This window comes from Lampetra fluviatilis, chromosome 77 (assembly GCF_964198595.1).
Source record: "Lampetra fluviatilis chromosome 77, kcLamFluv1.1, whole genome shotgun sequence".
Taxonomy (NCBI): domain Eukaryota; kingdom Metazoa; phylum Chordata; class Hyperoartia; order Petromyzontiformes; family Petromyzontidae; genus Lampetra; species Lampetra fluviatilis.
Window position 1 is genome coordinate 23,967 of NC_136351.1, and position 22,032 is coordinate 45,998.

The following is a 22,032-nucleotide window of genomic DNA, read 5'->3' on the forward strand; positions in this document are numbered from 1 at the left end:
CTTCACCCTTTAATTATTAACTTGGAAGGAGGGGGATTTCTCCGTCTTCCCGCGGTGGGTGTGACTCTGTCTCACACAAACTTTCCGTTTTCTGTTTGGAAGTTAAAATGAAACTCACTTTACCTCTTATAATATTACTTGTAGTTTTGATTTGTAAGTTACTCTAGGTATGTTGTAGCCGTGTTCACAGTATTTCCATCGTGGTTTGATTTCTTTATGGGGAGATGTTCTTTGCTTGTGTGTGCAATCTTGCTATCACGTACTGCGGGAAGACAAAGGCGGTTGGGAGGCTCTTTTCTTATGGAGTACATTACATCTTGGTTAGGTATGACTGACTTATTTCGCCTTTAATTCTTCTAGATGACCCTTGGTCTAATTCTTCATAATTATTATTTGGTATGTGTTTATTCAAGATTTGTGATCTAGCATTATTATTATTATGTATTTCATAGGGTTTTACTAACCCTCTTTCCACTGCCTGCATCCTGGGCTTGTGCTGTCTGTTCTCGAGTTATTATTAGTATTATTCTATGATATCCCGAGGTTAGGGAATTTGTTTTGACTTGGTCGCATAGATAAAGATACAAATACATGACATTAGTATTAAAATAATGAATGGGAAATAATAATCCACTGATGTGGATTGTAGCCTGGTTTTTACTTGGAGTGAGTGTGAGGCGTACTACGGTAATGTTCACTTAATCTTTGTCGCTAAGTTTTGGATTTTCGTTATTAGAAGAAACATGAAAAAGTTAACCAAAACGAAACGCCTGTTTGTTATCCTTCGTCCGGGGCTGGGGGCGTGTGTGTGTGTTTTTATTACTTTATGACTGACCCTTTCCATTGGTGGGAGGGGAGGGTGTCATTATCTCTTATGGTTCATCTCCGGTTGCGACCGTGACAAGGCAGCTGCTCGAGGAGGGGGGGGTCCGTTTGTTTGTGCTCCCAGCGACCCCGCGAGTGATTATATAAAAAAAGTATTGGCAGAATTATTCTTAATGTGAATTTTGGAAAAAGGGTCATATATCCAACAGTCTGACCGCTCTACACTGCACGCAGCACTTCAGCTGATGGCCAGGGTTTACGGACCGCCATCTGCCAGTCGACACCATTTTCACGATCGCCGTAAGGGAGAGAAGGAAACTCCCCTCGCCTATCGCACTGTACTGCTGGCCCTCGCATAGACAGTGAAGGCATAGATGCCATGGTCACGGAAAAGCTCTTAGCGCTGGCACAGGAGGTCGGGAGGTCGGTCGCCCCAGCACACGGCGCGCAAGCTGGAGCAACCGAAACCAGCGTCGGCCCTCGTCACATGTTACAACTGCGGCCTCCGGGGCCACGTTGCTTCTGGGTGCCGGGCTCCGCGTCAGCGCGCCATAGGACCTCGGCCAGGCGACGCCCAAGGTCCCAAGTCATCCCAACAGTCTCCAGCAAGTCGCGGCACCACACATGCTTGGCCCACTCACACGTTGCACACGAGTCACCGCGCTGCGCCTGACAGTCCACGGGATTTGGGTGCCGGTTCAGTGAGGGGAGGAAGGTTTGTACGGGCGCTTGGACCAGGTCAATGGTCTGAGCTGGCCCATAGGGTGGTGGCTGCGTCGGCCGGCTCGTCCGTGGTTACGGGATCAATTGAGGGTGTCGAGGTTCGGGTTTTTGGTTGACACGGGGGCGTCAACAATGATCATTTCCGACCTTATTTATAATATACTTCCTGTTCAATGTCGTCCTTTGCTCCAAGTAGACGTTCCATGCTACGCGGCAAACGGAGGATCTTTTGGCATTGTGGGTAAAATCCGCGTGGGTATTTGCATTGGGGATATTAAGTTGTCAGGGCCAGTCTTGGTCTCATCATCTCTTGCAGTCCCATGTTTGTTGGGAACGGATTTTTTAGCCAAAATGCTGATCAAGATCCTCATTGATCAGGGCTGCATCGAGCTTCCGTCTGGCCGCCGCATAGCGTTTTTGTCCTCCCCTAGCAATCTACGCACGGCCTGTGCGACGGAGCAGGCGATGGCTACCCAGAGGGTACATGTACCGCCGAGGTCACAGATGTTAGTGCCCCTACGCTTGCATAAATCTCTCGGTGTGGGTACGACAGAGCATGGTGTACTGTTGGGCCTGTCTAACGCAGCGGTGAGGGGTTTGGATTTGGCGGTGGCTCAGACGACGGTGCAGGGGGACAGAGACCCCTTCGTCGTGGTTTTAAATGCGGGATCACGGACAGCTGTGATTCCACAGGGTACCGTGCTCGCTCACGCAGCGCCGGCACCCGTGGGGGAGCCGGTGATAGCACATGTGAATCTGGTCCGGCTCCGCATTCAAAATCGGACTGTGATCAAGGGTGGATGGATTCACTGTGTTCTGGATCCAGTGACCTGTGCAGTTCACAGCTTGCTGCATTACGCGCTCTGTTGATCAAATTTTCTGACGTTTTCAGCGAACATAAATATGATATCGGTTGCACTAACCTGTTACGCCACCATATTGACGCGGGTGACGCTGTCCCCATTCGTCAAAACCCTTCCGGCTAAGCCCAGCCGAGAAGGAACATGTCAAATCAGCTGTTAATGACATGTTGCCTGCCGACAAAACCTCAGGGACCCCTCGTGCTTTTTCACGAGCACGATGGGTCCCTGAGGTTTTGCGTGGATTTTCGTCGCCTTAATAAGATCTCTGTGGCTGACGCATATCCGCTCCCCAGGATGGACGAATCTTTGAATGCCTTAGCAGGTGCACAGTATTTTTCCACGTTAAACCTGCTATCGGGATTTTGGCAACTCCCCCTTAATGAGGAGTCAAAACTCAAGACCACGTTTCGGACACCTGTGGGCCTATTTCGGTTCAATCGTTTGCCTATGAGACTCCACTCAGCTCCCGCAACGTTCCAGCAGCTAATGTAATTGGTTTTGTCCGGCCTTCAATGGGATACCTGTTTAATTTAGCTGGATGGCGTCATCGTCTTTAGTAGAACGCTCGAGGAGCACCTCCAACGTCTGAGGGCGGTGTTCCTCAGGATGAGGTCCGCCAATTTGAAGTTTAACCCGCAAAAGTGCCATTTACTCCGGGAATCGGTGCGGTACTTGGGGCACATCTTGGGCCGTTCATGTATATCTACTGATCCCGCTAAGACACATTATGTCAGTTCTTGGCCTACGCCCACTTCGGTCAGCGAGGTCCGCAGTTTTATCGGATTTTTCTCCTATTACCTGCGATTCGTCGCACAATTTGCCACCATAGCCAAACTCCTGCACGCTTTGACAGCAAAAGGTGTAAAATTTCGCTGCGGTCCGAAAGAGGAGGCCGCTTTTCGCTCCCTTCGTGATGCCTTGGTGAGTGCTCCGCCCTTGTGTTATCCTGATTTCACCGAGCCGTTTTTGCTCGACACAGATGCCAGTAACACTGGCATTGGCGGAGTACTCTCACAGGTGATCAGGGGTGTCGAAGGTGTCATCGCCTGCGGTAGCAGAGTTTTATCACCGGCAAAACAGAGGTACTGCATAACCCGTCGCGAGTTACTGGCTATTGTTTTTTTTATCCAACAGTATCGACCGTATCACTATGGCCGGCACTTTACTGTCCGTACGGACCACGCGGCACTTCAATACGTGCTTCGTGTTGACCAGCCATCAGGGCAGTTCTCCCGATGGTTGGAGGTTCTTCAGGACTACCAATTCACAACCACTTACCGTAAGGGTATTCACCATACGAACGCGGATGCCCTGTCACGGTTGTCACTGGGCACAGAATGTGCATGTTTTTTGGGATCGGGATGTTGCAAACCCCAGAATGTCGTCCCTCCTGTGGCCTTGGCCGCCGTGGCTGATACACCGCAACCCGAGATTCCCTTCCCTCACACGGGTGGGAATTCATTGCTCCAATTGTCCCTCGTTGACTGGGGCCGGCTCCAAATGGGAGACGCGTCCCTGCTCGCGCTGCGTCACAAGGCAAATGGTTCCGCAGAAGGCGTGGTTGGCGTCGATTAATGGATATTGAAACAGGGGCTGCTTATGAATTGGGACGTTAGGTCCCTTCGCCATAGACTTGTTGTGCCGTCTGCCGTGCGGGGTAAGGTTGTTCTGGCCGCTCATGAACGGCTGTTACATTTGGGGTTTCACAAAACCCTTGCCATGCTACAGCGTGAATACTATTGGCCCTGCATGGCAAGGGATGTGTCCATAATTTTTCGATTTAAAGCTTTCGTGACTGCAGGGATTCATCTTCTTGGTTCTTTCGGTAAAGTCACGTAGAAGGGAAGTAATAAAATAATAAAAATAAAACATAATAAAACAATTCTCACGACGTTTCGGCCACAACGCAAGCAGCCATCCTCAGGCGAAGAATGAAACACCCCAAGCTTGGAGCGTATATTTAAGCTGGGTTAGAGGGGGGGGAGGTGGGAAGAAGAGCGCCTAAACAAAATAATTTGCATATCAAGAGGAATTCAGCATATGGAAAATGCGTAGGAGGTGGGCGGGGGGGGGTTCCAAATCAATACTATGCCCGTGCATTATGCAGGATTAGCAGCATCAAAGGGGGGGGGGGGGGGGGAGGGGGGGAGCATTAACAAAGGAAAGGAATGTTAATAGTATGTAGCTGTAGTTACTAAACAACCACGTAAAAAAACTACAGTATAAACTGCATGACAAACTAAAGTATAAACTACATAGCATCATCAGTAAACTTACTATACTCTACAATAAGCTGAGTTACTAACAGTAAGTAATACATGAAAAATTCTACGTTGTAAAAAATTATATAATATGCTTCCATCTAAACTTTATTCTCTTACATCACACGCGTCTATACCGTACTATATACTTCCATAGGCAAAACCAACATTAAATTACATACTGTATTGCTATAAACCACCCTATACCTTATACATTTTTAATATAACACTATGTATTATTCTACCCACCCTAATGTGTATCAAAATGGTTTATTACGTCCTTCCAGTGATTGCTAAGCCAGAATCCATCTTCTCGGTTAAAATTGTCTCTGTGTTTGTAAATGTGGATCGCCTCATGTACGAATCTCTCATGATAGCCAGATGGCTTGCAGAGAACCTCTGTCTTGGAGAAGTCAATGTCATGTGAGCCCACTGAGTTGTAACAGTGATCTGCCACGGCTGAGGTGTTTGTCCTACAGTGTTTCAGGTCAGCTTTATGTTCACGGATGCGGTCCGAGACATGTCGTTTGGTTTCCCCAATGTAACTGCTACCACAGAGGCAACTTAGTTTGTAGACACCAGGGTACTGTATGTCTGGAACCACATCTTTTACAGACGGTACCAGATCACGGATTTTATGTACTGTGTTGAATCGGACCTGGATCTTGTGTTTAATCAGGATTTTGGAGATCTTTTTTGTGACCCCAGCAATGTAGGGTAAGGTGATGGTCTTGAAAGGCTCCTCAACAGGATCCTTCTTGGTGGTTGGAGTGATGGCTTTGCGGATTGTGTAGTCGGAGTAACCATTAGCCTTAAGAGCTTGGCGTACGTGTTTGAGTTCACTGGAAATGTGTTCATGGTCGGAGATGCATTGGGCTCTATGATATAGAGTCTTGATGAGGGAATTCTTCTGGGATGGATGGTGGTGGGAATCCGGTTTTAGATAAGCATCCGTGTGGGTGGCTTTCCTGTAGACAGAGTGGCTCATTGAACCATCAGGTCTCCTTTTGATTAGGACATCCAAAAAGGGTAGCTTGCCATCATTTTCGACTTCCATGGTGAATCTGATGGCTGGGTGTATGGAATTGATATGGTCGAGAAATTGGTCTAGAGCAGGCCGGCCATGTGGCCAGATGACAAAAGTGTCGTCTACGTACCTCTTCCATAAGGTCGGGCGTAGAGTGGCCGTCTGGATGGCGTCCGTCTCAAATTTCTCCATGAAGATGTTGGCTACAACCGGAGATAAGGGGGAGCCCATTGGGGTGCCCTCAATTTGCTTGTAGAAGGTTCCATTCCAGGTGAAGTATGTATTGGTTAAGCAGTGTCTCACCAGGGGGGGTACCCCAGCATTCAGTCCTTGATGAACCAAGTCTTCAATGATTGCGATGGTGTCAGGCACAGGCACCTTGGTGAACAAGGAAACCACATCAAAACTGACAAGCAGGTCGTCTGGGGACAGGGCAATCCCCTTGATTGTTGATACCAGGTCAGTAGAGTTTAGTACTGCAGAGGTGGTTTTTCCAGTGAAAGGCCGTAGGATTTCGGACAAAAAACGAGCCAGTTTGTAAGTCGGGGAGTTGATAGTAGAGACAATGGGACGAAGAGGTGTATCTTCTTTATGTATCTTTGGCAAGCCGTACAATCTTGGTGGCCTGGCTGCAGAAGGTTTCAACGAGAACTGTTTGGTCTGATCAATTAATGCGGTTGAAGCAGAAATGATGTTGTTGGTTTTGGAGACGAGGCTGTTGGTGGGGTCTCTTTTATTATGTTTTATTTTTATTATTTTATTACTTCCCTTCTACGTGACTTTACCGAAAGAACCAAGAAGAGGTGTCCATAATTCTCAAGGGGTGTGTGCAGTGCGCCCAAGGGAAGCCACCTTCCAATGCGGCTAACCCGCCGTTGCAATCCATTCAGGTCTCGCGCATCAATTAACTTGTTGCGCTTGATATTCTGGGGTCCTTCCCGGCGACACCTAGGGGTAACAAGTACCTACTGGTTGGCGTGGAATATTTCACTCGATGGCCCATGGCCTGGCCACTTGCCAACCAGTCGGCTGCAGCCGTTACCGAGGCCTTTGTCCAGGGCTATGTCCTGGACAAGGGTGCACCGGAGCGGTTGCTGACCGATCAGGGGAATAATTTCTCGAGCACCTTGCTATGGGAGGTCTGCGACCTCTTAGGCACTAAAAAGGTGCGTACCTCCCCGTACCACCCGCAGACTGATGGGATGGTGGAGCGGCTCCACAGGACAATTACGTCCATGTTGTGCCATCAGGTGTGCGAGGCTCAGGTGGATTGGGACTTACAAATTCCAGGTGTCCTCGCCGCCTACAGAATGGCTCGCCACGCGGCAAGGGGGTTTTCCCCCTTCTTTCTTATGTATGGCCGGGACGTTGATCCACCCGTGGAAGCCCAGTTGTGGATTTCAAAACCCCATGCTAAATCCAAATTGGCTGATCACAACAAATTTAACATTTCAAAACTGGCCGAGGCACGGGAAGCGGCAGCACAGAACTCGAACTCTCGCCAGAAGGTGAACGAGCGGTTATGGGCACATCGGATACACACGCACGAGTGGAAGCCGGGCGATAAGGCCTGGCTGCACTGCCCACAGGTGCCATTGGCAACATCCCCAAAACTGCTGAGGCCATGGTGGGGACCGGTCGAGGTTGTACAAGTTGCGCGCCCACAATGTGTTCGGATTAAGTGGGGGAAGCGTTGTTGGTATGTCCACCCCTCCCGACTGAAACCTTTTACTGCACCTCATACCTTCCTTACATGTCAAAATGGCCGAGCATGTGATGTGTCCGTCGACTCAGGGAATGGGGTGCCGCCGCCTGATCCTCACATGCCACATTCCGCTTCCAGGTGCCCCGGAATTTGCGGCCTCCGAACGTCAGCAACCGGATCCCCGGGACACACGTGGAACCGGGGGACCCGGTTCGGGCCTGCAAGGGCTACCAGCCCCGCCCGTCGGACAACCATGCCCTGTCCCGTATGATGGACCGGCCAAGCAGACTCGCGCTAAATCACGCCACTTTTCATGACAAATGGTCGGATCCACCAGATTGCCCGTGCCAGGGCGGCCCCCTTGACTGTCCGGATGTCCCGCTTCTCCCCACGTCGGGCGTGTCGGGTCGCGGGCGCGGGTCACATGGAGGGGGTAATGTCATTTTTTTTTCATCAATGTTGTATATATGTTCAGGGTGTTGAGATATTGGTGGGTTGGGTTAATTATTGGGGAAATCGGTTGTTGTTGTGTCATTGTTGTTGTTATGAGGCATGCACGGTTCTGGGTTTTGTTGTATTCTTCATTGAAAAATGTTGTTGCAGCCAGGCCGGCTGCGGGCTGTACAGGGGGGGGGGTGATGTAGGGGTATTGCGAGAGGGAAAAACGGGCAGTTACACCGGGGTGTCTACATCCACATCCGCAAATGGTTACCGCCCTGGGGGGCTGTGTGGGGGGAATGCTGGGATCCCACACAGCCCCGCCCCTCGAGGGTATGTTGGTATATAAGGCGGAGAGCGAGAGAGCGAGAGGCAGTTGTCGGGTACGGGTCAAGATGAAGAACCAGTGAAGACTGAAGGCCAGCTAGCTAGACCTGGAACTCCCCTGACTCGCTGTAAGGGCCGAGCAGGGCAAGCCAGTGGTGCGACCTCAGAGCAGCGAGGTCTGATGTCCTTGTAAGGGCCAGACTCGTGTGGCTGAGGGTCGGAACCTGCGCCGAAGCTGGGCCAGGTTAGCTAGCCTACATTAGAAGAAGGTCTGGGATAGAGGGAAGTAAGGAGTTAACGGGGAGCGTTAGCTGGGGAACACTTCCTCTAAATAGACCGGGTGAAGAGGCCGATACCTCTTCGAGTGTTAGAGTCGTTACTCTGCTGTATTGATTTTAATAAATACGTGTTGCCTCCATCGATTTATCCTGCGTCACATACGCCAATTACACATTTATTAAAAAGGAGGTGTTGGAAAGCTGAAATTTAGCATAAAATTCACTTGAAAATATTCATCGTCTAACTAAAACTGCAGATGTTCAGAATATTATGTTGAAATTCTCTTATAATCATCAAATATTCAAAGTATTAAAACTATTAAAAAAAAGTATTTGCACCTTCGTTGTAGAACGATGCAAAATGAGGAGTACAATTATAACAATCACATATTCATTTCGAAAAATGAAAAGCCCTGGTAGAATCATTAGAATCAAAATTTTCAATAACAATCATTCAAAATTTTTACAAAATGTATGTTTCTCTATTCTCCCATGGAGAAGCAAAATGCTCCTTCATGGAATAAATAAAAGGTGACCTTTGTTAATTAAATAATCAAACAGTTAATAATGAAAATGTATATAAATTTGTGTTATGACAATTCTATCGTTTATATTTATTCAAAGTTGCGCATTTTGACGTGACGTCACATTTCTCAAACCCCCCCTCCCCCCCTCATCACACATCGTCACAAATGTCTGACCCTCCCTCCCCCCCTAGGTGTGTGACGTCATTTATGGACGGGCCCCGATTATCTTCGAGAACACGTGTCCTTTACGATTAGAGGATACTAGAAAATGCTCGGTGTAGTCGGCACTTTGCTTCGTTCATCATTTCGTTTTGATTTTCTTTCAATGCTTTGCTTTATGTGCCCTTTGTTTCCTTTCAAAGCGTTGACGGGTGCCCAAACGCTCCTGAGAGGGCTCCTTCTCTCGGCGGTGGTGGTGGTGGTGTGCCGATTTCAAGGATCCCTGTCGGGGAAGACGTCGCACAGGAGGCCGCGGAGCTTCTGGTAGGTGTCGCGGGTCTGCCACAGCGCCTCCCACACGGGCACCGAGATGCCCGCGTGCTTCTCGAGGATGCGCGCCACCAGCTGGCTGGCGGCCTCGAATCCGCCGTTGCTGCAGGACACCGCTCGGATTTGCTGGAGGTGACAGAAGATACCAGCAGGCGGCAGTAGCAGCAAGCTCGTGTGCCAGGTAACGTGCGTTGCATACGTGTCTGTGTGTGCGCATGTCAGTGTGTGTGTGTACACCTTGGGGTGCGACAGGGATGTCCTCTGGCTCCCACATTATTTAACATCTATTTTGACCGCGTAGTTCGTGAAGCATTCAATGGCTGTACCAGGGGAATTTCCATTTGGTACAGATAAAATGGGAGGCTGATCGATGCCCGGGAGCGATCAAGGGATGGCTCCCTATTGGTCAACCACGTTATGTATGCCGATGATTTGGTAATAGCTGCTCATTCAGAGGAGGAGTTGGAGGCGCTGCTGCTGAGACTGGAGCGTGCCACTAAGAGGTGGGGCCTTACCATCAGCCCCACCAAAACTAAGCACCTGCCTGGGTATTTTGTACCATCGGACACTCCACCCCCACAACTCCCAATCGGTGATGGGGCAGTAGTAGAGAGAGTGGAGAGTTTCCCATACCTGGGCAGTGTGCTTATGACCGGCTCCAGTTTAATAGCAGAGGTCTCACTCCGAATCAGTCGAGCGGCAATATCTTTTTTATCGGTTGCGTAACGCTGTGTGGAAGCTACCTGGTCTGTCGCTCCGCACAAAGCTTCAGGTCTTCTTGGCCACAGTCATTCCCTCCCTTCTCTACGCTTGCGAAACGTGCCCCCCCTAATGGAGCATCTTTGCCGGTTGGAAACATTTAGGCTGGCCTGCCTACGATCCATCCTGGGTTTAACCAGGCTGGATGGTGTGAGCTCACAAATTATTTAAAGATCTGGGCAAAGTCCCATCGGTGAGCTCCTCCGGCAGGCAAGGCTGCGTTGGCTGGGTCATGTAGCCCGCATGCCCAGCAACCGCATGCCTAAACAGCTTTCGTTCGGCCGGATCGAGGGGGCTAAACGGGTGCGGCACGGGCTAGACAAGAGATGGAGTGATGTGGAACAGGACAACGTGGGGCTGAGCGGACTTGCCGATGACTGGTACCAGCGGTGTCAAGATCGGGCTCTGTGGAGGAGGCTCGTGAAGGACGCTACTGGGCAGTTGGAGGCAGTCGCCCTCCAACAACAACGGAGGGCGGAGGAGCGACGCTCACAACAACGAGCGGAGCGCCGGGTGGCTAAAGCACAGTAAGTTGGTACAGTAGGGGGCACAGGTTGTGCATCGGCCAGTCATCTCGATCATCTCAAACAGTCGATCCGTGGCACCTGGGTCTGCCCTGTGACCTCCTGCCAGCGCGCGTTGGACACTTCACGTGGCCTCAAGGTGCACATGTCCTGGCACAAGCGTCGTGGTGACGTCACCGCCACTTAGTGGCGAATGGCGGTTGTTGTTGTTGTTGTTGTGTGTGTCAGTGTGTGAATTTGTGTGTCTGTGTGCGTGTGTGTGTCTGTGGGGAGTGCTACGCAACAAACCTAGCGACTTAATTGTATTCTGATTCCCGCTTTCGGTCAACACCAGTGACGATAATTAGAACGGGTCCTGGGCCTCCCCAAGGTCGACTCAGCCTAAAATACGTACCTGGTGTATAAATATCGCTACTAGGGAGACAATGGCGGCCGGGCGTGGAGCTGGCCACCCGCCCCCTCGTGTGCCGTGCCGGCCTTCATAGGTGCTGCACGCTAGACTCATGTAGTAGTGAGTCGTCTGTCACACGCTATACTCACGTTATAGTGAAGAGTCTGTCACATGCTAGGCTCACGTTGCAGTGAGTAGTTTGTCAAGCAATGTACTTGTGTTGTAGTGGAAGAAAAGAGAAAAAAAACGTGGCAGAGTGAAAATCCGGTAGTGCGAACTCGCGTTAAATGGGTTACTCATTGCACATTGACAACGTTCATCGCTGCATTTACAATAACAGACACGTGTACGGTAGGCCCCGGCGAAGAGACACGTACCGATATCTCCGACTGCGTCAATGTCTTTTTTGCAGCAAATTCAATGAGCAGGGGCGTCAAGTTGCCTTGCAGAGCTCCCACCAACGTGGGGAACTCCGATCTGATCTTGTCAAAGAGTTGCTCCGGACTCTGGGGGCTGACGCGTCGACTCTTCGCAGCTTCGGGGGCTTGGAGAGCTGTCTCCTTGTCTTGGGATGCGAGGTGGGAGAGAAGGGTTGACATGGCAAGTGTTTGTGAGATGAGGAGTTGCGAGTTTTGCTCCCACGGCCCACTCAACGGCACCCCACACCACACCCGCTTTTGAACAACCCAGTGGCTCGGAGATGTTAACTACCTCGCCTGGTATGCAGGAGGCCGTGGGTTCGATCCCGGACCCTGATGCCACGGTGGCTAGGACATGATAACTACCTCTCCTGGTATGCAGGAAGCGTGGGATCGATCCCCGACCTTGATTCCACGGTGGCTAGGAGATGTTAACTACCTCTCCTGGTATGCAGGAGGCGTGGGTTCGATCCCAGACCCTGATGCCACGGTGGCTAGGAGATGTTAACTACCTGTCATGGTATACAGTTTCATGGTATCGATCCCAGACCCTGATTTCACAATAGCTAGGAAATGCTAACTACCTCTCCTGGTAAGCAGGAGGCGTGGGTTCGATCCCCGACCCTGATTCCACGGTGGCTAGGAGATGTTAACTACCTCTCCTGGTATGCAGTAGGCGTGGGTTCGATCCCGGACCCTGATGCCACGGTGGTTAGGAGATGTTAACTACCTCTCCTGGTATACAGTTTCATGGGTTCGATCCCGGACCCTGATTCCACGGTAGCTAGGAGATGTCAACGACCTCGCCTGGTATGCAGGAGGTCGTTGGTTTGATTCCAACAATGACGATGCCTGCTGATGTATATTCCAAGGCTGCGTGCAGAGGTCGCCTTTTGGCGTTTTGAGACGAGGCTCAAAAGAAAGCTGTCATATATTGTCAGAGTTTTTTGTTTGCATTCTGAGTATTTTGTGGTTGATGCAGACATGATACCTTATTCTTAGGTTTTTTCGGTAAAGTCACGTAGGTAAAACATCAAAATTAATGAAAATAAAATAAAATAAAACAAAAATCACGACGTTTCGGAGGCAACACAAGTCTCCGTCATCAGGTGGGACCGTCACAGCCAGATTAGCTGCATCAAGTGAGGCAATGATTCAAGATGTAATCCCTTATAAGCAAGTTGAAGGGGGGGAGGAGAGAGGGGGGGAGTCCATCAGAATGTGGTAGCCAATGAATGGAACGTATCGGGAGGGAGGGGGGCGGGAGGGGGAGGGAGCCAACAAAAAGTTGGCGACGGCTTGGACGCGGTTGCTGCACACGCCAACACAATGGACAGAGAGGGGGAGGGGAGGTCTGATACACATGATAGAACAAAGGAACGAAAATGCCCATGTTTATACCAATGCTGGCTGAACAATGAAGAGAGTACTGTTAAAAATAACTGGGGATGTTAACACTCGGTAAAGTAAAATAAAATAGTGCCTGTCAGAAAAGAAGGTCCAAAAAAGTATAATTAAGTCTTTTTTGCGTGGTTGATAACATCGTTCCAATGATTACTTAGTTTGTACCCATCATCACGGTTGAAATTATGTCTGTGTTTGTATATTTGTATGGCTTCGTGTACAAACACAGACATAATTTCAACCGTGATGATGGGTACAAACTAAGTAATCATTGGAAAGATGTTATCAACCACGCAAAAAAGACTTAATTATACTTTTTTGGACCTTCTTTTCTGACAGGCACTATTTTATTTTACTTTACCGAGTGTTAACATCCCCAGTTATTTTTAACAGTACTCTCTTCATTGTTCAGCCAGCATTGGTATAAACATGGGCATTTTCGTTCCTTTGTTCTATCATGTGTATCAGACCTCCCCTCCCCCTCTCTGTCCATTGTGTTGGCGTGTGCAGCAACCGCGTCCAAGCCGTCGCCAACTTTTTGTTGGCTCCCTCCCCCTCCCGCCCCCCTCCCTCCCGATACGTTCCATTCATTGGCTACCACATTCTGATGAACTCCCCCCCCCCTCTCCTCCCCCCCCTTCAACTTGCTTATAAGGGATTACATCTTGAATCATTGCCTCACTTGATGCAGCTAATCTGGCTGTGACGGTCCCACCTGATGACGGAGACTTGTGTTGCCTCCGAAACGTCATGATTTTTGTTTTATTTTATTTTATTTTCATTAATTTTGATGTTTTACCTACGTGACTTTACCGAAAAAACCTAAGAATATGATTCCTTGCAGTCACGAAAGCTTCAAATCTAGAACATGATTCCTTGTTAAAGGTTTCAGTTTGGTGTTTTAACATCTTAACACTGCTGTTTTATTGCCAGAAAAAGGGGAAAACCTATTCTCATATTTTGGTTGACTTAAAGCTTTTGTGACTGCAGGAATTCATATTCTTTGGGTGTTTCGGTAAAATAATTTAGATAGTTTTTAAGAAAATAACAAAAACTAAAACTACGACGTTTTGATCGCAACACAAGCAGTCGTCTTGAGGAAGACGTGACTTTTCGTACCATGTTGGTGGAACATTTCGGCCTGGTATTTTGCGAGTAAATAAAGAATAATAATAATAATGTTTTTGTTAAAGTTTATCTCACCTCGCCATTGGACCGTTCTCGTCCAGACGTTTCTCTCCTGCTTGCCCCTCTTCGTCAGGGTGAGGAAGACCTCCTCGAAGGCGCCGTCGAACGAGACGTGAATGAAGTTGTTGTCGCTCGCCGGGTTCTCCATCGTCAGTTTCTGCGCGGACGAAACGGGCGGCCAAAAAGAAAAAGCCGAAGGCGACACCACCCTCCCCCCCCCCCCTTCTCGCGCATCATTGATGGTAGAGGGCTATTTTTGTTCTGGTTCAGAAAAATATTATTTATTGATACTGGAGGAGAAATCCATTGAGGTCGTGGGTTCGATCCCGACCCTGACGATGCCTAAGATGTCACAACGGTGTACAACTGTTGTTTTAGATTATTAATTTGGGCTCCAGGGGTAAAAAACCACGGGTCAATAACGTTCGTTAAAATATCAACGCGCGCAGTTAAATCCGCAGGTCGGATGAACCGCTCGCGTGGCTTATCGCGAGTCCACCGTAGTCGAAAACGGTCGTTCGCTCGACGATATGAACTCGAAATTTTAAACCGCAGATGAAAACGGGAAGGGCGGCTCACCTGTGGCTGTATGGAATTCGTGGCGACGTTGCAGGTCAGCGCGTACCGTTTGGCCACCACCAGCGTTTCGTCCGACTTGGGAGGAATATTGTAATACTCGTAGCGTTCTTGCCGCAGCATCCTCTTCAGGCGCTGCGAAATCAAACGGGTCCACGGTGTCGGAACGCTCTCCACCCCTGCACGCCTGCCAACCGGTGCCGACTTGAGTCGCTCAGGGTTCAGGGGGGGTCGCCGTCCGATTCGACGACCCGTCGTTTTTAACAACCATAAAAAATTATGCAAGACTCCAAAAGGTGGACGAGCACGGGGGCAGTTACGCAACGCCAACGCATCAGTTGCTCGGCTCGTGCAGCTATATCTGCAGGATCTTTTTTTCCTGAATCAATAACACAGGAGGTGTAATAATAATCTTCAAAGGCCAAATAGACAACGACAAGGCACCAGCGAGTCCGCATTAACCACACAATCATACTGGCGGTAAAATGCATTGATTCTAAAGGCGGAGGGGAAATAAACCAGAAGTACCCTTGAGGAAAAGAATCCTTGCAACCACGACGGGAAGAACATGCAAAGCTCAAGTATACAGCAGGCGACAGCAATGGACTCGAAACCACCGCCTACCTGCATACCAGGCGAGGTAGTCAATATCTCCTAGCAACCGTGGACGTAAGGGTTCGGAATCGAACCCACAACCTCCTGTGTACCAGGCAAGGTAGTTAACATCTCAAAATGGAACCCACGATCTCTTGTGTACCACGCGAGGTAGTTCACATCTCCTGGCTGCTGCATTACAGAAAAACGCGTTGTAAGTGTGACAGCCACACCTCAAGCTAAGGACTCGCAGCCACGTGTTCCACCAACACACGCCTATCTTGTTCTATGGTCCACCAAACCATTACAACAGCAATAACTGCAGTGAATTCTCGATGATCTCCGTGAATGTTATCCAATTTCTGGAATAACCACGCACCTGAGATTTTGACATGAAATATTAATGGAATCCACGTGATCGCCTCCACAGTATGGTTGCAATATCATTACAATGGGGCAGAGTTTAATTGATGTCTGATTGGCTGTGACGATGCTGTCCACTCAGTGGGACAGAGTTTGATTGATGTCTGATTGGCTGTGGCTTTGCTGTCCACTCAGTGGACCGAGTCGTCTCCTGGACGGAAGCCAAGAAAGTGTTATCACTGAGTAACCGCGCAACATTGATCTCATATTCATTCTAAACAATAAAAATTGTCAGCTGTGCTTCATTTCAAGTGATATTATCCGATCTTTATTTGTGAGTTTACATTTACGAAACTGTGCGACGGCAGGAGAAGCTTCGACGTAATTTATGCCTTTACTTTCGGCTTTCCTTGAGAGATCCGCGGAATAACGGTGACACTTTTGGATTACCCGCGACTCTTCAATCGCCCATCGGCCGCCCCCCCTTCCCCGTTATCAAGCGTGGACAAACCGAGACAGTCTCCCACGATCGACGCTGCTGAAGGGCAAAACCCAACTCACTAGGATGTTAGCGTCGGCGTAGGGGACGACGTGCACCTGCAGTTTCGTGAGCGAGCTGGGAACCTTGAAGACGAGCACGGCCGCATGCACGTGGTACATGAGTCCGGGGAGCCACCGGAGCACCGCCGTGAAGATCGACAGCGACGACGTGAGGACCCTCACGTGTGTCTGCGAAACGCGCTGCGGGTCTCTCACGTCGATGTTGCCGTCCCTCGTGTGGAGGACTTTTATAGTGGACGTGTGTTTCCAGCCTGGGGACGGGAGAGGGGTCGCAGTGGGCTCATGCTACTCAGAGACTCCTCAGCACTGCACTATAGACTCAGCACTGCTACCCATAGACTCAGCACTCTAACATAGACTCAACAATGCACCATCGACTCAGCACTGCACCATAGACTCAGCACTGCACCATAGACTCAACACTGCACCATAGACTCAGCACTCCAACATAGACTCAACACTGCACCATATACTCAACACTGCACCATCGACTCAGCACTGCACCAGACTCAGCACTGCACCATAGACTCAACACTGCACTATAGACTCAGCACTCCAACACTCAACACTGCACCATATACTCAACACTGCACCATCGACTCAGCACTGCACCATAGACTCAGCACTGCACCATAGACTCAACACTGCACCATAGACTCAGCACTCGAACATAGACTCAACACTGCACCATATACTCAACACTGCACCATCGACTCAGCACTGCACCATAGACTCAACACTGCACCATAGACTCAGCACTCCAACATAGACTCAACACTGCACCATATACTCAGCATTGCACAATAGACTTAATACTGCACCATAGACTCAGCACTACACCATAGACTCAACACTGCACCATATACTCAGCATTGCACAATAGACTTAATACTGCACCATAGGCTCAGCACTGTCCATTAAATGTTTGAGACCGTGAGCATAACGACAATGTGGATTAGGGCGAGAGGAGTCCGCAATATATAATAGTTTCTAGGTGTGAAGTGTGAAACTGAGATGTTAACTACCTCGCCTGGTATACAGGAGGATCGTGGGTTCGATCGCAGACCCTGATGACCAGTGGCTAGGAGATGTTAACTCCCTCGCCTGGTATACAGGAGGTCGTGGATTCGATCATGGACCCTGACGCCACGGTGGAAAGAAGATGCTATCTACCTCGCCAAGTATACAGGTGGTGGGTTTGATCCCGGCCTATATTTGGAGTCTGCATGTCTCTCTCTCTTTCTCTCCTCGTGATGGTTGCGTAGATTTTTCTCCGGGTCCTCCGGTTTTTCTCTCCACATTTATAATGGACATCATGCATTTAAAGTATTTCACTGCTCCTATAAATGTCCACGTGCTAAGCCACTTTGTTGAGCTGTCATTTGTGATAGCCAGGTCACATCTGAACAATAAGCTAAACAACTCAGTGGACTTTACCACCTGGTAAAAATAGAACGTAGTTCAATCTTTTGTTTTATCCACAATAAAGTGTTTTTTTATGTTAATATAAATGTGTTGCTAACCCACCACCACCCCCACCATAGCCAGCGAGTGAGCGGTTTGCGTCACGTAGCACAAAACGTGCCAATTTTAGTTACTAATTTACTTCTTCAGCACTAACCGCTTGTGTGTGTTTCAGAGCAAAGCCACAACCTCATTTACACAATTCGAGTGCGCAAAATGTTTTTCGGTTTTAGTTTGATGCAGTACCCAGGGCCGTCCATAGGGGGAACTGGGGGAGAGGGACCAAATCCCACTGTGACTCCTCCCCCTCTCCGTGACGCCTTCAAACTAAACTCTGAGCAATACGGTGATGTTGTCGTTTATTTATTTTGTTCACGATGATGGTTAAACTATTTCAACTAAACGATGAAACTAAACTATAAACCATTTAAAGGCCCCACTACTCTGTCGCTCTTTTTCAGAAGCGACCCGTCCATCACAAATGATAGCAAAAAGATCTCCAAAATCATGAACAAACACAAGATCCAGGTTCGATTTAACAGAGTACATAAAATTCGTCATCTGATCCTCCTAATGACGATCGCTTGTGTTGTGATCTAAACATCATAGTTTTTTGTTCATTTTTTTTGTAATTATCTTTGAACCTATCTATGTGACTTTACCGAAAGACCCAAAGAATATGAATCCCTGCAGTAACGAAAGCTTTAAGTCAAGATTTAAATGAAAGCGGCTCAACGAAGTGCACGGATATCATCATCGTCATCGTGTGGGCGTTTATCGAGGCAGCCTAAAACTGTAAACGTGTCACACTGATTCTAAATGTGAAGGGGAAAAAAACCAGAGGAGGACATGGAGACAAATCCACGCAGTGACCACCATGGGAAGAAAGAGAGACACATATTCCAAATAAACAGCAGGCATCAGGGTCGGGATAGCACACAGGGTCCTCCTGTATACCAGGTGACGTCGTTAACATCTCCTAGCCACCGTGATGCCCAATTTATTTCGCCAATTCTCACTTGCCAAGGGTCCCAGTGGCACTGTGACTCAAATGACTCGTGACTAAAATGCGATGAAACTCAAGTGACTTGCGACTCAAATGACTTGCGACTGAGATGACTCGTGACTCAAATTTGATGCAACTCAAGTGACTTACGACTAATACGAATTGCAACTCAAACGACCTGCAACTTAAATGACTCACTATTCAAATGAGATGTAACTCAAGTGACTCGTGACTCAAACGACTCTTGACTCAAGCGAACACAGTGACTGTTAACGACTCACGACCGAATTGGCAGTCAGCGAATGGATCGTGCGTGTGGGCTGCGTTCATTGTAACAAAGCATACGCTTCAGGTCCAGGTAGTGCGGGATCATTAGGGCGCGAAGGCCGCCGTCGCAGCCATCCCAGTTGATGTCAAATGTGGAGCTGATGGGGACGAACTGCTCTTGGGACAGCTCGGCAGGCCACTCCCTCAGGCCGTAGCGAAGCCGCCCGGCTGCGCCCACCTCAAAGATGAGATCGGTGGCTTTACAGTGGAAGGTGCCGCCTGATGAAGCGTCGAACCTGCGAGGAAAATTTAGCGTAGTAGTGTAGTGTATAGTGTATAGTAGTTTAGTGTAAAGTGTAGTATATAGTGTAGTGTGTAGTGTGGTGTATAGTGTAGTGTATAGTAGTGTAGTGTAAAGTGTAGTGTATAGTGTTGTGTATAGTGTAGTGTATAGTGTATAGTAGTGTAGTGTATAGTTTACTGTATAGTAGTGGATAGTGTCGTATATAGTGTAGTGTACACTAGAGTATAGTGTCGTGTATAGTGTAGTGTATAGTGTAGTGTATAGTAGTGGATAGTGTCGTATATAGTGTAGTGTACACTAGAGTATAGTGTCGTGTATAGTGTAGTGTATAGTGTAGTGTATAGTGTTATAGTGTATAGTAATATCGTGTGTAGTGTAGTGTATAGTAGTGGATAGTGTCGTATATAGTGTAGTGTACAGTAGAGTATAGTGTAGTGTATAGTGTAGTGTATAGTGTAGTGTATAGTGTATAGTAGTGTAGTGTATCGTGTACAATAATGTCGTGTATAGTGTAGTGTATAGTGTTTAGTGTATAGTGTAGTGTATATTGTTTAGTGTATAGTGTAGTGTGCAGTGTAGTGTATAGTGTAGTGTTTAGTAGAGGCCGACCGAACTGAATTTCTGGTTTCGGCCGAAACGGAAACCAGACCGAAAGTTTAACTACACTTTCGACCGAAACCGAAAGTTTAACTACACTTTCGGCCGAAACCGAAAGTTTAACTACACTTTCGACCGAGACCGAAACAGAAAGGTATATAACCGAAGTCACCAAACACAAGATTTATGAAATTTGTCATGATGCAATGCTATACAATACAATGGCCACCCCCACAGCCTCTTCGTCGTGGAGGTAAATCAGCTCTCCGATCTTAAATTTTCATGCAAATTCCATTTATAGCCCCGCCCCCTTACCCTTGGGCTACACCCATCTCAAACCTATGCCACATCCTGCCTCAGCAGCTCTCCCACTATATTTTTCACCTGATGACGATTGCTTGGGTTGCGATCGAAACGTCGTGATATTTGTATAATTTTTCTATGTGCGTGGCTTTACCGAAAGACCCAAATAGTATATTATTGCATATTACTATTAAACTGTAGCGTATCTATACACAATGTAAGTGTATAAAAATAATTATACATGTACATTAATGTCTAAAGAAGTACAATAGTAAATTATTCACTAATCATCAATAGCATCCGGCTCAGATAGAACACTATAGATGATTATTTTCAATATGTAAGAACACTTTAGATTATTATCACTCTATTAGAACGTATTCTTTGGATCTTTCGGTAAAGTCACGTAGCTGGGTTCTAATTAATAAAAATAAAATAAACAGACTGTCTGCTGAAGGCAGCTTTCCCCCTCTTTTTTCCTCCTGATGATGACCGCTTGTGTTGTGATCGAAACGTCGTAGTTTTTGGTTATTTTATTTTTATTAATTTGAACCTATCTACGTGACTTTACCGAAATGCCCAAAGAATACGAATTCCTGTGCAAGTTACGAAAGCTTTAAGGCGAGTTCTATATTAGAACGCTAGAGGTATTTTCATTGGCACTCGTTTCTAGCACTGGCGATAGAGTTACACCCTCAAATCCACGTCGACGTGATGGCAGGGGTGGTATCTTTTGACTCTATGCATCCGCTCCCCCCGTGAGTGGAGCGAAAGTACGAGTCGCAAGGTGCCAGCGTGAATCGGGGGAGGGCGGTCGCTCGGTTTGCGTACCCAGCCGGATCCGAGTACTCTGTGTCACAAGTAAATCATTGTGACCGGACTGACCACGCCCACCCACTCATCCACCCACATCCTGGCACGACGTTGTACGAGGGTTTTTGGTGCGCTCACGAGTAGGCGTCGCCAGAGAAATCCGGCGTGACTGCGATGACTGCGCAGCCCGGCATCGTCGTGACGACGCCGTCGTGCGCAGTCACGCTCGGTTCTCCGCTTGGAGAGGTCTTCGAAAGGCGACGGTGAGGGGGCGGGGAGGGGGAGCGCACAGTTACAGCAAGGGAATGCGTCCATTAGTTTGTGTCTCAATCCGCTAGTCCTGGTGAGGGTCACAGCAGCAGCGGCAGCGTGTTGAGTAGGGTGGTCCAGACCTCCCTTACGCTGGCGACAGACTCGAGCTCTACATTACTAGACACTACAATACACTACACTACTATATATTTTCACGAAAAAACCCACTACACTACTATACACTACACTACTATACACTACAATACACTATTATACATTATAGACTAAAAAAAAAAATACACGACTATACACTACTACAATATATACAATTTCTCTCAACACTTTATCTCTCTTCACTTTATTTCTCTTAAATTTATCTCTCTTCACTTGATCTCTCTTCACTTCATCTCTCATCACTTTCTCTCCCGTAACTTTGTCTCTCAATAGAAGTTCAACAGACACGTAACATACAGGTGCAACATACACACTCAACGTCAAGCAAGGACTTCACGTTCTCCCGTTGGAATATGGATGGGTCCACATTGCTACGAGTTCTCTGAGCAAGGCGCTTGTCCGTGTGTCCAGGGGGTCCGTGTGGAACAGCCCTGGGTAGGAGAGGCTCACCAGCAACTCCGGTGGCATCTGCATCTCGTCAGAGCTGAGTTGAGCCCTGCAAACAAGGACAAAGATCACCCACCGTGAGGCCCTAACAGACTGGTGGGATGCCGATGCCATGCCCGGCCGCCTTTGCCTCCCCGGTGGCGATGTTTACTACACCACCACC